The sequence below is a fragment of the Watersipora subatra genome, chromosome 6 (genome assembly GCF_963576615.1).
Source record: "Watersipora subatra chromosome 6, tzWatSuba1.1, whole genome shotgun sequence".
Classification (NCBI taxonomy): Eukaryota; Metazoa; Bryozoa; class Gymnolaemata; order Cheilostomatida; family Watersiporidae; genus Watersipora; species Watersipora subatra.
In genome coordinates, this window is record NC_088713.1 from 16,702,443 (window position 1) to 16,719,708 (window position 17,266).

At 30.3% G+C, this 17,266-nt stretch overlaps 11 non-coding genes across 11 annotated transcripts; all 11 read left to right on the plus strand.

The window, feature by feature from the left end:
• Positions 1 to 146: 146 nt before the first annotated feature.
• Trnaw-cca (transfer RNA tryptophan (anticodon CCA)) lies at positions 147 to 219 on the plus strand. The gene has a single exon. It is a non-coding gene; the product is annotated as a tRNA-Trp (tRNA).
• A 1,579-nt stretch (positions 220 to 1,798) lies between these two features.
• Positions 1,799 to 1,871, plus strand: Trnaw-cca (transfer RNA tryptophan (anticodon CCA)). The gene has a single exon. It is a non-coding gene; the product is annotated as a tRNA-Trp (tRNA).
• Positions 1,872 to 3,451: 1,580 nt separating this feature from the next.
• Trnaw-cca (transfer RNA tryptophan (anticodon CCA)) lies at positions 3,452 to 3,524 on the plus strand. The gene has a single exon. It is a non-coding gene; the product is annotated as a tRNA-Trp (tRNA).
• A 1,580-nt stretch (positions 3,525 to 5,104) lies between these two features.
• Positions 5,105 to 5,177, plus strand: Trnaw-cca (transfer RNA tryptophan (anticodon CCA)). Its single transcript has one exon. It is a non-coding gene; the product is annotated as a tRNA-Trp (tRNA).
• A 1,580-nt stretch (positions 5,178 to 6,757) lies between these two features.
• On the plus strand, positions 6,758 to 6,830 carry Trnaw-cca (transfer RNA tryptophan (anticodon CCA)). The gene has a single exon. It is a non-coding gene; the product is annotated as a tRNA-Trp (tRNA).
• Positions 6,831 to 8,410: 1,580 nt separating this feature from the next.
• On the plus strand, positions 8,411 to 8,483 carry Trnaw-cca (transfer RNA tryptophan (anticodon CCA)). Its single transcript has one exon. It is a non-coding gene; the product is annotated as a tRNA-Trp (tRNA).
• A 1,580-nt stretch (positions 8,484 to 10,063) lies between these two features.
• Positions 10,064 to 10,136, plus strand: Trnaw-cca (transfer RNA tryptophan (anticodon CCA)). Its single transcript has one exon. It is a non-coding gene; the product is annotated as a tRNA-Trp (tRNA).
• A 1,580-nt stretch (positions 10,137 to 11,716) lies between these two features.
• Positions 11,717 to 11,789, plus strand: Trnaw-cca (transfer RNA tryptophan (anticodon CCA)). The gene has a single exon. It is a non-coding gene; the product is annotated as a tRNA-Trp (tRNA).
• Positions 11,790 to 13,369: 1,580 nt separating this feature from the next.
• Trnaw-cca (transfer RNA tryptophan (anticodon CCA)) lies at positions 13,370 to 13,442 on the plus strand. Its single transcript has one exon. It is a non-coding gene; the product is annotated as a tRNA-Trp (tRNA).
• A 1,578-nt stretch (positions 13,443 to 15,020) lies between these two features.
• Trnaw-cca (transfer RNA tryptophan (anticodon CCA)) lies at positions 15,021 to 15,093 on the plus strand. Its single transcript has one exon. It is a non-coding gene; the product is annotated as a tRNA-Trp (tRNA).
• Positions 15,094 to 16,672: 1,579 nt separating this feature from the next.
• Trnaw-cca (transfer RNA tryptophan (anticodon CCA)) lies at positions 16,673 to 16,745 on the plus strand. Its single transcript has one exon. It is a non-coding gene; the product is annotated as a tRNA-Trp (tRNA).
• Positions 16,746 to 17,266: the final 521 nt, after the last annotated feature.

Consider the following 17,266-nt stretch of genomic DNA (forward strand, 5'->3'; position numbering starts at 1 on the left):
GCTATAATAAAAGCATCTCTTAAGTCAAGTATTATAATTCTGTCTTTATCTTAACCCAAATGTAGTCCATTCTTTTGTGTTTTTATTTTTATGACTAAAAGTGGAATATATTTCGTTCCGTCATCTGGCTAATTCACCTGTATCTTGACTCTGTGGTGCAATTGGTAGTGCGTCTGACTCCAGATCAGAAGGTTGCGTGTTCAAGTCACGTCAGGGTCATTTTTTTTTGACATCCAACTAAATTGAACTAATTGGGACTTATTTCGTAAATGAGAATACAAACCAAAGTAAAGCAAAGCCGGCTTTGCAATAGATACAGCTAATGACCTGAGGGTGTAGGGTTGGTGAAATCAAAAACACCCGACTCATTGTCAAAAATTTTTAACAGTAAAAATCGATACATAAAAATAGTATACATGTTTATGAACGTCATTTTGAAACGAAATGTCCATCAATATTAAAGTCTTCAGTTGAAGTGAGATAAGTAGGACACTATTTATAAGTACACTATACGCCGTTTTATCTTTAATTATGAGAGAAAACTTTCAATAAAATAATATCTTTGAAAATCTAGCAAATAAAGTTATGTAATGGGTACTTATTTTAAAGACAATGTCTTTGGATATAATATAATTGTACAAATTACAAGTCAATGTGGTCACATATAAAGCTTGTACTTTGTTCAAAACACAGAATATCTAGAGGAACTACAGATTAAAACGAATTAAACTTGTGCTCTGATTACATTATTGGAAAAAACCAGAGTATTTATACAGACCAAAGTTACGAGATAAAATGTCAAGCACAGAGCCTTAAAGCCACTTGCTTGAATTAAACAGAGATCCAACATTTAATTTTAGGAAGTTTAAGAGTGTCAGATTATGTTTGAATTGTAGCTATAGTCTTTACTGAAGTCTTCACTAATGTGAACTCTTGAAGATTCAAAACATCCCAGATCTGTTCATCATCATCAATAATATACCGATGTACATATACATAAATACATCAAGGATATACATTATATACTTATACAAAAATACATCACACATATACATCCATTTCACAATATAAACTAAAGCTACATATACATGTGTATAGATTCATCAACAATATGCATACACTTACACAAAGACATTAAGGATTTACATCCATATACATCAAAGATATACATACCTATAAATGCATCAACGATATGCATACATATACATACATCAAGGATATACATACATACCCATACATTCAACAATGGTGTATATATATACTTCAAGGATACACATACATATCCATATACACATACATACACATAGGTACTTCAAGGATATTTTAGAGTATTAAGAGATGCTAACGAACATCATTGATAGGTTTATATTTTGTGTAGATAGATAGACAATTAGATATCAACTTTATTTACACCAGACAGTGCTGTTTAGAACAAATTGAACCATAAACAAAATGAAGTCCATCTATGGCAATCATACATGTGAGAAAATAAAGCGATGAATAATCATTAATATTTTAATTTATTATACCTGAAAATTTATGTTCACAAAACTTCACTCAACACTCTCTACAAACGTGTAGCTCTATTCACATTTTGTGTAAGAGTTCACACCTATAATAGTAGTCATTTACCTATTTGGACACAAATATCAGCTATAATAAAAGCATCTCTTAAGTCAAGTGTTATATTTCTATCTTTATCTTAACCCAAATGTAGTCCATTCTTTTGTGTTTTTATTTTTATGACTAAAAGTGGAATATATTTCGTTCCGTCATCTGGCTAATTCACCTGTATCTTGATTCTGTGGTGCAATTGGTAGCGCGTCTGACTCCAGATCAGAAGGTTGCGTGTTCAAGTCACATCAGGGTCATTATTTTTTGACATCCAACTAAATTGAACAGATTTTGACTTATTTCGTAAATGAGAATACAAACCAAAGTAAAGCAAAGCCGGCTTTGCAATAAATACAGCTAATTACCTGAGAGTGTAGGATTGGTGAATTCAGAGACACCCGACGTGTTGTCAAGTAGTTTTAACAGTAAAAATCGATATATGAAAATGATATACATGTTTATGAACGTCATTTTGAAACGAAATGTCCATCAATATTAAAGTCTTCAGTTGAAGTAAGATCAATAGGACTCTATTTATAAGTACACTCTATGTTGTTTGATTTTTAAAATATGAGCGAAAACTTTCAATAAAATAATATCTTTGAAAATCTAGCAAATAAAGTTATGTAATGGGTACTTATTTTAAATACAATGTCTTTGGATATAATATGAATGTAAAAATTACAAGTCAATGTGGTCACATAAAAAGCTTGTACTCTGTTCAAAACACAGAATATCTAGAGGAACTACAGATTAAAACGAATTAAACTTGTGCTCTGATTAGATTATTGGAAAAAACCAAAGTATTTATACAGACCAAAGTTACGAGATAAAATGTCAAGCACAGAGCCTTAAAGCCACTTGCTTGAATTAAACAGAGATCCAACATTTAATTTTAGGAAGTTTAAGAGTGTCAGATTATGTTTGAATTGTAGCTATAGTCTTTACTGAAGTCTTCACTAATGTGAACTCTTGAAGATTCAAAACATCCCAGATCTGTTCATCATCATCAATAATATACCGATGTACATATACATAAATACATCAAGGATATACATTATATACTTATACAAAAATACATCACACATATACATACATTTACAACTATAAACTAAAGCTACATATACATGTGTATAGATTCATCAACAATATGCATACACTTACACAAAGACATTAAGGATTTACATCCATATACATCAAAGATATACATACCTATAAATACATCAACGATATGCATACATATACATACATCAAGGATATACATACATACCCATACATTCATCAATGGTGTATATATATACTTCAAGGATACACATACATATCCATATACACATACATACACATAGGTACTTCAAGGATATTTTAGAGTATTAAGAGATGCTAACGAACATCATTGATAGGTTTATATTTTGTGTAGATAGATAGACAATTAGATATCAACTTTATTTACACCAGACAGTGCTGTTTAGAACAAATTGAACCATAAACAAAATGAAGTCCATCTATGGCAATCATACATGTGAGAAATCAAAGCGATGAATAATCATTAATATTTTAAATTATTATACCTGAAAGTTTATGTTCACAAAACTTCACTCAATGCTCTCTACAAACGTGTAGCTCTATTCACATTTTGTATAAGAGTTCAGACCTATAATAGTAGTCATTTACCTATTTGGACACAAATATCAGCTATAATAAAAGCATCTCTTAAGTCAAGTATTATAATTCTGTCTTTATCTTAACCCAAATGTAGTCCATTCTTTTGTGTTTTTATTTTCATGACTAAAAGTGGAATATATTTCGTTCCGTCATCTGGCTAATTCACCTGTATCTTGATTCTGTGGCGCAATTGGTAGCGCGTCTGACTCCAGATCAGAAGGTTGCGTGTTCAAGTCACGTCAGGGTCATTATTCTTTGACATCCAACTAAATTGAACTAATTTTGACTTATTTCGTAAATGAGAATACAAACCAAAGTAAAGCAAAGCCGGCTTTGCAATAAATACAGCTAATTACCTAAGAGTGTAGGATTGGTGAATTCAGAGACACCCGACGTGTTGTCAAGTAGTTTTAACAGTAAAAATCGATATATGAAAATGATATACATGCTTATGAACGTCATTTTGAAACGAAATGTTCATCAATATTAAAGTCTTCAGTTGAAGTAAGATCAATAGGACTCTATTTATAAGTACACTCTATGTTGTTTGATTTTTAAAATATGAGAGAAAACTTTCAATAAAATAATATCTTTGAAAATCTAGCAAATAAAGTTATGTAATGGGTACTTATTTTAAAGACAATGTCTTTGGATATAATATAAATGTAAAAATTACAAGTCAATGTGGTCACATAAAAAGCTTGTACTTTGTTCCAAACACAGATTATCTAGAGGAACTACAGATTAAAACGAATTAAACTTGTGCTCTGATTAGATTATTGGAAAAAACCAAAGTATTTATACAGACCAAAGTTACGAGATAAAATGTCATGCACAGAGCTTTAAAGCCACTTGCTTGAATTAAACAGAGATCCAACATTTAATTTTAGGAAGTTTAAGAGTGTCAGATTATGTTTGAATTGTAGCTATAGTCTTTACTGAAGTCTTCACTAATGTGAACTCTTGAAGATTCAAAACATCCCAGATCTGTTCATCATCATCAATAATATACCGATGTACATATACATAAATACATCAAGGATATACATTATATACTTATACAAAAATACATCACACATATACATACATTTACAACTATAAACTAAAGCTACATATACATGTGTATAGATTCATCAACAATATGCATACACTTACACAAAGACATTAAGGATTTACATCCATATACATCAAAGATATACATACCTATAAATGCATCAACGATATGCATACATATACATACATCAAGGATATACATACATACCCATACATTCAACAATGGTGTATATATATACTTCAAGGATACACATACATATCCATATACACATACATACACATAGGTACTTCAAGGATATTTTAGAGTATTAAGAGATGCTAACGAACATCATTGATAGGTTTATATTTTGTGTAGATAGATAGACAATTAGATATCAACTTTATTTACACCAGACAGTGCTGTTTAGAACAAATTGAACCATAAACAAAATGAAGTCCATCTATGGCAATCATACATGTGAGAAAATAAAGCGATGAATAATCATTAATATTTTAATTTATTATACCTGAAAATTTATGTTCACAAAACTTCACTCAACACTCTCTACAAACGTGTAGCTCTATTCACATTTTGTGTAAGAGTTCACACCTATAATAGTAGTCATTTACCTATTTGGACACAAATATCAGCTATAATAAAAGCATCTCTTAAGTCAAGTGTTATATTTCTATCTTTATCTTAACCCAAATGTAGTCCATTCTTTTGTGTTTTTATTTTTATGACTAAAAGTGGAATATATTTCGTTCCGTCATCTGGCTAATTCACCTGTATCTTGATTCTGTGGTGCAATTGGTAGCGCGTCTGACTCCAGATCAGAAGGTTGCGTGTTCAAGTCACATCAGGGTCATTATTTTTTGACATCCAACTAAATTGAACAGATTTTGACTTATTTCGTAAATGAGAATACAAACCAAAGTAAAGCAAAGCCGGCTTTGCAATAAATACAGCTAATTACCTGAGAGTGTAGGATTGGTGAATTCAGAGACACCCGACGTGTTGTCAAGTAGTTTTAACAGTAAAAATCGATATATGAAAATGATATACATGTTTATGAACGTCATTTTGAAACGAAATGTCCATCAATATTAAAGTCTTCAGTTGAAGTAAGATCAATAGGACTCTATTTATAAGTACACTCTATGTTGTTTGATTTTTAAAATATGAGCGAAAACTTTCAATAAAATAATATCTTTGAAAATCTAGCAAATAAAGTTATGTAATGGGTACTTATTTTAAATACAATGTCTTTGGATATAATATGAATGTAAAAATTACAAGTCAATGTGGTCACATAAAAAGCTTGTACTCTGTTCAAAACACAGAATATCTAGAGGAACTACAGATTAAAACGAATTAAACTTGTGCTCTGATTAGATTATTGGAAAAAACCAAAGTATTTATACAGACCAAAGTTACGAGATAAAATGTCAAGCACAGAGCCTTAAAGCCACTTGCTTGAATTAAACAGAGATCCAACATTTAATTTTAGGAAGTTTAAGAGTGTCAGATTATGTTTGAATTGTAGCTATAGTCTTTACTGAAGTCTTCACTAATGTGAACTCTTGAAGATTCAAAACATCCCAGATCTGTTCATCATCATCAATAATATACCGATGTACATATACATAAATACATCAAGGATATACATTATATACTTATACAAAAATACATCACACATATACATACATTTACAACTATAAACTAAAGCTACATATACATGTGTATAGATTCATCAACAATATGCATACACTTACACAAAGACATTAAGGATTTACATCCATATACATCAAAGATATACATACCTATAAATACATCAACGATATGCATACATATACATACATCAAGGATATACATACATACCCATACATTCATCAATGGTGTATATATATACTTCAAGGATACACATACATATCCATATACACATACATACACATAGGTACTTCAAGGATATTTTAGAGTATTAAGAGATGCTAACGAACATCATTGATAGGTTTATATTTTGTGTAGATAGATAGACAATTAGATATCAACTTTATTTACACCAGACAGTGCTGTTTAGAACAAATTGAACCATAAACAAAATGAAGTCCATCTATGGCAATCATACATGTGAGAAATCAAAGCGATGAATAATCATTAATATTTTAAATTATTATACCTGAAAGTTTATGTTCACAAAACTTCACTCAATGCTCTCTACAAACGTGTAGCTCTATTCACATTTTGTATAAGAGTTCAGACCTATAATAGTAGTCATTTACCTATTTGGACACAAATATCAGCTATAATAAAAGCATCTCTTAAGTCAAGTATTATAATTCTGTCTTTATCTTAACCCAAATGTAGTCCATTCTTTTGTGTTTTTATTTTCATGACTAAAAGTGGAATATATTTCGTTCCGTCATCTGGCTAATTCACCTGTATCTTGATTCTGTGGCGCAATTGGTAGCGCGTCTGACTCCAGATCAGAAGGTTGCGTGTTCAAGTCACGTCAGGGTCATTATTCTTTGACATCCAACTAAATTGAACTAATTTTGACTTATTTCGTAAATGAGAATACAAACCAAAGTAAAGCAAAGCCGGCTTTGCAATAAATACAGCTAATTACCTAAGAGTGTAGGATTGGTGAATTCAGAGACACCCGACGTGTTGTCAAGTAGTTTTAACAGTAAAAATCGATATATGAAAATGATATACATGCTTATGAACGTCATTTTGAAACGAAATGTTCATCAATATTAAAGTCTTCAGTTGAAGTAAGATCAATAGGACTCTATTTATAAGTACACTCTATGTTGTTTGATTTTTAAAATATGAGAGAAAACTTTCAATAAAATAATATCTTTGAAAATCTAGCAAATAAAGTTATGTAATGGGTACTTATTTTAAAGACAATGTCTTTGGATATAATATAAATGTAAAAATTACAAGTCAATGTGGTCACATAAAAAGCTTGTACTTTGTTCCAAACACAGATTATCTAGAGGAACTACAGATTAAAACGAATTAAACTTGTGCTCTGATTAGATTATTGGAAAAAACCAAAGTATTTATACAGACCAAAGTTACGAGATAAAATGTCATGCACAGAGCTTTAAAGCCACTTGCTTGAATTAAACAGAGATCCAACATTTAATTTTAGGAAGTTTAAGAGTGTCAGATTATGTTTGAATTGTAGCTATAGTCTTTACTGAAGTCTTCACTAATGTGAACTCTTGAAGATTCAAAACATCCCAGATCTGTTCATCATCATCAATAATATACCGATGTACATATACATAAATACATCAAGGATATACATTATATACTTATACAAAAATACATCACACATATACATACATTTACAACTATAAACTAAAGCTACATATACATGTGTATAGATTCATCAACAATATGCATACACTTACACAAAGACATTAAGGATTTACATCCATATACATCAAAGATATACATACCTATAAATACATCAACGATATGCATACATATACATACATCAAGGATATACATACATACCCATACATTCATCAATGGTGTATATATATACTTCAAGGATACACATACATATCCATATACACATACATACACATAGGTACTTCAAGGATATTTTAGAGTATTAAGAGATGCTAACGAACATCATTGATAGGTTTATATTTTGTGTAGATAGATAGACAATTAGATATCAACTTTATTTACACCAGACAGTGCTGTTTAGAACAAATTGAACCATAAACAAAATGAAGTCCATCTATGGCAATCATACATGTGAGAAATCAAAGCGATGAATAATCATTAATATTTTAAATTATTATACCTGAAAGTTTATGTTCACAAAACTTCACTCAATGCTCTCTACAAACGTGTAGCTCTATTCACATTTTGTATAAGAGTTCAGACCTATAATAGTAGTCATTTACCTATTTGGACACAAATATCAGCTATAATAAAAGCATCTCTTAAGTCAAGTATTATAATTCTGTCTTTATCTTAACCCAAATGTAGTCCATTCTTTTGTGTTTTTATTTTCATGACTAAAAGTGGAATATATTTCGTTCCGTCATCTGGCTAATTCACCTGTATCTTGATTCTGTGGCGCAATTGGTAGCGCGTCTGACTCCAGATCAGAAGGTTGCGTGTTCAAGTCACGTCAGGGTCATTATTCTTTGACATCCAACTAAATTGAACTAATTTTGACTTATTTCGTAAATGAGAATACAAACCAAAGTAAAGCAAAGCCGGCTTTGCAATAAATACAGCTAATTACCTAAGAGTGTAGGATTGGTGAATTCAGAGACACCCGACGTGTTGTCAAGTAGTTTTAACAGTAAAAATCGATATATGAAAATGATATACATGCTTATGAACGTCATTTTGAAACGAAATGTTCATCAATATTAAAGTCTTCAGTTGAAGTAAGATCAATAGGACTCTATTTATAAGTACACTCTATGTTGTTTGATTTTTAAAATATGAGAGAAAACTTTCAATAAAATAATATCTTTGAAAATCTAGCAAATAAAGTTATGTAATGGGTACTTATTTTAAAGACAATGTCTTTGGATATAATATAAATGTAAAAATTACAAGTCAATGTGGTCACATAAAAAGCTTGTACTTTGTTCCAAACACAGATTATCTAGAGGAACTACAGATTAAAACGAATTAAACTTGTGCTCTGATTAGATTATTGGAAAAAACCAAAGTATTTATACAGACCAAAGTTACGAGATAAAATGTCATGCACAGAGCTTTAAAGCCACTTGCTTGAATTAAACAGAGATCCAACATTTAATTTTAGGAAGTTTAAGAGTGTCAGATTATGTTTGAATTGTAGCTATAGTCTTTACTGAAGTCTTCACTAATGTGAACTCTTGAAGATTCAAAACATCCCAGATCTGTTCATCATCATCAATAATATACCGATGTACATATACATAAATACATCAAGGATATACATTATATACTTATACAAAAATACATCACACATATACATACATTTACAACTATAAACTAAAGCTACATATACATGTGTATAGATTCATCAACAATATGCATACACTTACACAAAGACATTAAGGATTTACATCCATATACATCAAAGATATACATACCTATAAATGCATCAACGATATGCATACATATACATACATCAAGGATATACATACATACCCATACATTCAACAATGGTGTATATATATACTTCAAGGATACACATACATATCCATATACACATACATACACATAGGTACTTCAAGGATATTTGAGAGTATTAAGAGATGCTAACGAACATCATTGACAGGTTTATATTTTGTGTAGATAGATAGACAATTAGATATCAACTTTATTTACACCAGACAGTGCTGTTTAGAACAAATTGAACCATAAACAAAATGAAGTCCATCTATGGCAATCATACATGTGAGAAAATAAAGCGATGAATAATCATTAATATTTTAATTTATTATACCTGAAAATTTATGTTCACAAAACTTCACTCAACACTCTCTACAAACGTGTAGCTCTATTCACATTTTGTGTAAGAGTTCACACCTATAATAGTAGTCATTTACCTATTTGGACACAAATATCAGCTATAATAAAAGCATCTCTTAAGTCAAGTGTTATATTTCTATCTTTATCTTAACCCAAATGTAGTCCATTCTTTTGTGTTTTTATTTTTATGACTAAAAGTGGAATATATTTCGTTCCGTCATCTGGCTAATTCACCTGTATCTTGATTCTGTGGTGCAATTGGTAGCGCGTCTGACTCCAGATCAGAAGGTTGCGTGTTCAAGTCACATCAGGGTCATTATTTTTTGACATCCAACTAAATTGAACAGATTTTGACTTATTTCGTAAATGAGAATACAAACCAAAGTAAAGCAAAGCCGGCTTTGCAATAAATACAGCTAATTACCTGAGAGTGTAGGATTGGTGAATTCAGAGACACCCGACGTGTTGTCAAGTAGTTTTAACAGTAAAAATCGATATATGAAAATGATATACATGTTTATGAACGTCATTTTGAAACGAAATGTCCATCAATATTAAAGTCTTCAGTTGAAGTAAGATCAATAGGACTCTATTTATAAGTACACTCTATGTTGTTTGATTTTTAAAATATGAGCGAAAACTTTCAATAAAATAATATCTTTGAAAATCTAGCAAATAAAGTTATGTAATGGGTACTTATTTTAAAGACAATGTCTTTGGATATAATATAAATGTAAAAATTACAAGTCAATGTGGTCAAATAAAAAGCTTGTACTTTGTTCCAAACACAGAATATCTAGAGGAACTACAGATTAAAACGAATTAAACTTGTGCTCTGATTAGATTATTGGAAAAAACCAGAGTATTTATACAGACCAAAGTTACGAGATAAAATGTCAAGCACAGAGCTTTAAAGCCACTTGCTTGAATTAAACAGCGAGCCAACATTTAATTTTAGGAAGTTTAAGAGTGTCAGATTACGGTTGAATTGTAGCTATAGTCTTTACTAAAGTATTCCTTAATGTGAACTCTTGAAGATTCAAAACATCCCAGATCTGTTCATCATCATCAATAATATACCGATGTACATATACATAAATACATCAAGGATATACATTATATACTTATACAAAAATACATCACACATATACATACATTTACAACTATAAACTAAAGCTACATATACATGTGTATAGATTCATCAACAATATGCATACACTTACACAAAGACATTAAGGATTTACATCCATATACATCAAAGATATACATACCTATAAATGCATCAACGATATGCATACATATACATACATCAAGGATATACATACATACCCATACATTCAACAATGGTGTATATATATACTTCAAGGATACACATACATATCCATATACACATACATACACATAGGTACTTCAAGGATATTTGAGAGTATTAAGAGATGCTAACGAACATCATTGACAGGTTTATATTTTGTGTAGATAGATAGACAATTAGATATCAACTTTATTTACACCAGACAGTGCTGTTTAGAACAAATTGAACCATAAACAAAATGAAGTCCATCTATGGCAATCATACATGTGAGAAAATAAAGCGATGAATAATCATTAATATTTTAATTTATTATACCTGAAAATTTATGTTCACAAAACTTCACTCAACACTCTCTACAAACGTGTAGCTCTATTCACATTTTGTGTAAGAGTTCACACCTATAATAGTAGTCATTTACCTATTTGGACACAAATATCAGCTATAATAAAAGCATCTCTTAAGTCAAGTGTTATATTTCTATCTTTATCTTAACCCAAATGTAGTCCATTCTTTTGTGTTTTTATTTTTATGACTAAAAGTGGAATATATTTCGTTCCGTCATCTGGCTAATTCACCTGTATCTTGATTCTGTGGTGCAATTGGTAGCGCGTCTGACTCCAGATCAGAAGGTTGCGTGTTCAAGTCACATCAGGGTCATTATTTTTTGACATCCAACTAAATTGAACAGATTTTGACTTATTTCGTAAATGAGAATACAAACCAAAGTAAAGCAAAGCCGGCTTTGCAATAAATACAGCTAATTACCTGAGAGTGTAGGATTGGTGAATTCAGAGACACCCGACGTGTTGTCAAGTAGTTTTAACAGTAAAAATCGATATATGAAAATGATATACATGTTTATGAACGTCATTTTGAAACGAAATGTCCATCAATATTAAAGTCTTCAGTTGAAGTAAGATCAATAGGACTCTATTTATAAGTACACTCTATGTTGTTTGATTTTTAAAATATGAGCGAAAACTTTCAATAAAATAATATCTTTGAAAATCTAGCAAATAAAGTTATGTAATGGGTACTTATTTTAAATACAATGTCTTTGGATATAATATGAATGTAAAAATTACAAGTCAATGTGGTCACATAAAAAGCTTGTACTCTGTTCAAAACACAGAATATCTAGAGGAACTACAGATTAAAACGAATTAAACTTGTGCTCTGATTAGATTATTGGAAAAAACCAAAGTATTTATACAGACCAAAGTTGCGAGATAAAATGTCATGCACAGAGCCTTAAAGCCACTTGCTTGAATTAAACAGAGATCCAACATTTAATTTTAGGAAGTTTAAGAGTGTCAGATTATGTTTGAATTGTAGCTATAGTCTTTACTGAAGTCTTCACTAATGTGAACTCTTGAAGATTCAAAACATCCCAGATCTGTTCATCATCATCAATAATATACCGATGTACATATACATAAATACATCAAGGATATACATTATATACTTATACAAAAATACATCACACATATACATACATTTACAACTATAAACTAAAGCTACATATACATGTGTATAGATTCATCAACAATATGCATACACTTACACAAAGACATTAAGGATTTACATCCATATACATCAAAGATATACATACCTATAAATGCATCAACGATATGCATACATATACATACATCAAGGATATACATACATACCCATACATACATCAATGGTATATATATATACTTCAGGGATACACATACGTATCCATATACACATACATACACATAGGTACTTAAAGGGTATTTGAGAGTATTAAGAGATGCTAACAAACATTATTGATAAGTTTATATTTTGTGTAGATAGATAGACAATTAGATATCAACTTTATTTACACCAGACAGTGCTGTTTAGAACAAATTGAACCATAAACAAAATGAAGTCCATCTATGGCAATCATACATGTGAGAAAATAAAGCGATGAATAATCATTAATATTTTAATTTATTATACCTGAAAATTTATGTTCACAAAACTTCACTCAATGCTCTCTACAAACGTGTAGCTCTATTCACATTTTGTGTAAGAGTTCACACCTATAATAGTAGTCATTTACCTATTTGGACACAAATATCAGCTATAATAAAAGCATCTCTTAAGTCAAGTGTTATATTTCTATCTTTATCTTAACCCAAATGTAGTCCATTCTTTTGTGTTTTTATTTTTATGACTAAAAGTGGAATATATTTCGTTCCGTCATCTGGCTAATTCACCTGTATCTTGATTCTGTGGTGCAATTGGTAGCGCGTCTGACTCCAGATCAGAAGGTTGCGTGTTCAAGTCACATCAGGGTCATTATTTTTTGACATCCAACTAAATTGAACAGATTTTGACTTATTTCGTAAATGAGAATACAAACCAAAGTAAAGCAAAGCCGGCTTTGCAATAAATACAGCTAATTACCTGAGAGTGTAGGATTGGTGAATTCAGAGACACCCGACGTGTTGTCAAGTAGTTTTAACAGTAAAAATCGATATATGAAAATGATATACATGTTTATGAACGTCATTTTGAAACGAAATGTCCATCAATATTAAAGTCTTCAGTTGAAGTAAGATCAATAGGACTCTATTTATAAGTACACTCTATGTTGTTTGATTTTTAAAATATGAGCGAAAACTTTCAATAAAATAATATCTTTGAAAATCTAGCAAATAAAGTTATGTAATGGGTACTTATTTTAAATACAATGTCTTTGGATATAATATGAATGTAAAAATTACAAGTCAATGTGGTCACATAAAAAGCTTGTACTCTGTTCAAAACACAGAATATCTAGAGGAACTACAGATTAAAACGAATTAAACTTGTGCTCTGATTAGATTATTGGAAAAAACCAAAGTATTTATACAGACCAAAGTTACGAGATAAAATGTCATGTACAGAGCCTTAAAGCCACTTGCTTGAATTAAACAGAGATCCAAAATTTAATTTTAGGAAGTTTAAGAGTGTCAGATTATGTTTGAATTGTAGCTATAGTCTTTACTGAAGTCTTCACTAATGTGAACTCTTGAAGATTCAAAACATCCCAGATCTGTTCATCATCATCAATAATATACCGATGTACATATACATAAATACATCAAGGATATACATTATATACTTATACAAAAATACATCACACATATACATCCATTTCACAATATAAACTAAAGCTACATATACATGTGTATAGATTCATCAACAATATGCATACACTTACACAAAGACATTAAGGATTTACATCCATATACATCAAAGATATACATACCTATAAATACATCAACGATATGCATACATATACATACATCAAGGATATACATACATACCCATACATACATGAATGGTATATATATATACTTCAGGGATACACATACGTATCCATATACATATACATACACATAGGTACTTCAAGGATATTTGAGAGTATTAAGAGATGCTAACAAACATTATTGATAGGTTTATATTTTGTGTAGATAGATAGACAATTAGATATCAACTTTATTTACACCAGACAGTGCTGTTTAGAACAAAATGAACCATAAACAAAATGAAGTCCATCTATGGCAATCATACTTGTGAGAAAATAAAGCGATGAATAATCATCAATGTTTTAATTTATTATACCTGAAAGTTTATGTTCACAAATCTTCACTCAACTCTCTACAAACGTGTAGCTCTATTCACATTTTGTGTAAAAGTTCAGACCTATAATAGTAGTCATTTACCTATTTGGACACAAATATCAGCTATAATAAAAGCATCTCTTAAGTCAAGTATTATAATTCTGTCTTTATCTTAACCCAAATGTAGTCCATTCTTTTGTGTTTTTATTTTTATGACTAAAAGTGGAATATATTTCGTTCCGTCATCTGGCTAATTCACCTGTATCTTGACTCTGTGGTGCAATTGGTAGTGCGTCTGACTCCAGATCAGAAGGTTGCGTGTTCAAGTCACGTCAGGGTCATTTTTTTTTGACATCCAACTAAATTGAACTAATTGGGACTTATTTCGTAAATGAGAATACAAACCAAAGTAAAGCAAAGCCGGCTTTGCAATAGATACAGCTAATGACCTGAGGGTGTAGGGTTGGTGAAATCAAAAACACCCGACTCATTGTCAAAAATTTTTAACAGTAAAAATCGATACATAAAAATAGTATACATGTTTATGAACGTCATTTTGAAACGAAATGTCCATCAATATTAAAGTCTTCAGTTGAAGTGAGATAAGTAGGACACTATTTATAAGTACACTATACGCCGTTTTATCTTTAATTATGAGAGAAAACTTTCAATAAAATAATATCTTTGAAAATCTAGCAAATAAAGTTATGTAATGGGTACTTATTTTAAAGACAATGTCTTTGGATATAATATAATTGTACAAATTACAAGTCAATGTGATCACATATAAAGCTTGTACTTTGTTCAAAACACAGAATATCTAGAGGAACTACAGATTAAAACGAATTAAACTTGTGCTCTGATTACATTATTGGAAAAAACCAGAGTATTTATACAGACCAAAGTTACGAGATAAAATGTCAAGCACAGAGCCTTAAAGCCACTTGCTTGAATTAAACAGAGATCCAACATTTAATTTTAGGAAGTTTAAGAGTGTCAGATTATGTTTGAATTGTAGCTATAGTCTTTACTGAAGTCTTCACTAATGTGAACTCTTGAAGATTCAAAACATCCCAGATCTGTTCATCATCATCAATAATATACCGATGTACATATACATAAATACATCAAGGATATACATTATATACTTATACAAAAATACATCACACATATACATACATTTACAACTATAAACTAAAGCTACATATACATGTGTATAGATTCATCAACAATATGCATACACTTACACAAAGACATTAAGGATTTACATCCATATACATCAAAGATATACATACCTATAAATACATCAACGATATGCATACATATACATACATCAAGGATATACATACATACCCATACATTCATCAATGGTGTATATATATACTTCAAGGATACACATACATATCCATATACACATACATACACATAGGTACTTCAAGGATATTTTAGAGTATTAAGAGATGCTAACGAACATCATTGATAGGTTTATATTTTGTGTAGATAGATAGACAATTAGATATCAACTTTATTTACACCAGACAGTGCTGTTTAGAACAAATTGAACCATAAACAAAATGAAGTCCATCTATGGCAATCATACATGTGAGAAATCAAAGCGATGAATAATCATTAATATTTTAAATTATTATACCTGAAAGTTTATGTTCACAAAACTTCACTCAATGCTCTCTACAAACGTGTAGCTCTATTCACATTTTGTATAACAGTTCAGACCTATAATAGTAGTCATTTACCTATTTGGACACAAATATCAGCTATAATAAAAGCATCTCTTAAGTCAAGTGTTATAATTCTGTCTTTATCTTAACCCAAATGTAGTCCATTCTTTTGTGTTTTTATTTTCATGACTAAAAGTGGAATATATTTCGTTCCGTCATCTGGCTAATTCACCTGTATCTTGATTCTGTGGCGCAATTGGTAGCGCGTCTGACTCCAGATCAGAAGGTTGCGTGTTCAAGTCACGTCAGGGTCATTATTCTTTGACATCCAACTAAATTGAACTAATTTTGACTTATTTCGTAAATGAGAATACAAACCAAAGTAAAGCAAAGCCGGCTTTGCAATAAATACAGCTAATTACCTAAGAGTGTAGGATTGGTGAATTCAGAGACACCCGACGTGTTGTCAAGTAGTTTTAACAGTAAAAATCGATATATGAAAATGATATACATGCTTATGAACGTCATTTTGAAACGAAATGTTCATCAATATTAAAGTCTTCAGTTGAAGTAAGATCAATAGGACTCTATTTATAAGTACACTCTATGTTGTTTGATTTTTAAAATATGAGAGAAAACTTTCAATAAAATAATATCTTTGAAAATCTAGCAAATAAAGTTATGTAATGGGTACTTATTTTAAAGACAATGTCTTTGGATATAATATAAATGTAAAAATTACAAGTCAATGTGGTCACATAAAAAGCTTGTACTTTGTTCCAAACACAGATTATCTAGAGGAACTACAGATTAAAACGAATTAAACTTGTGCTCT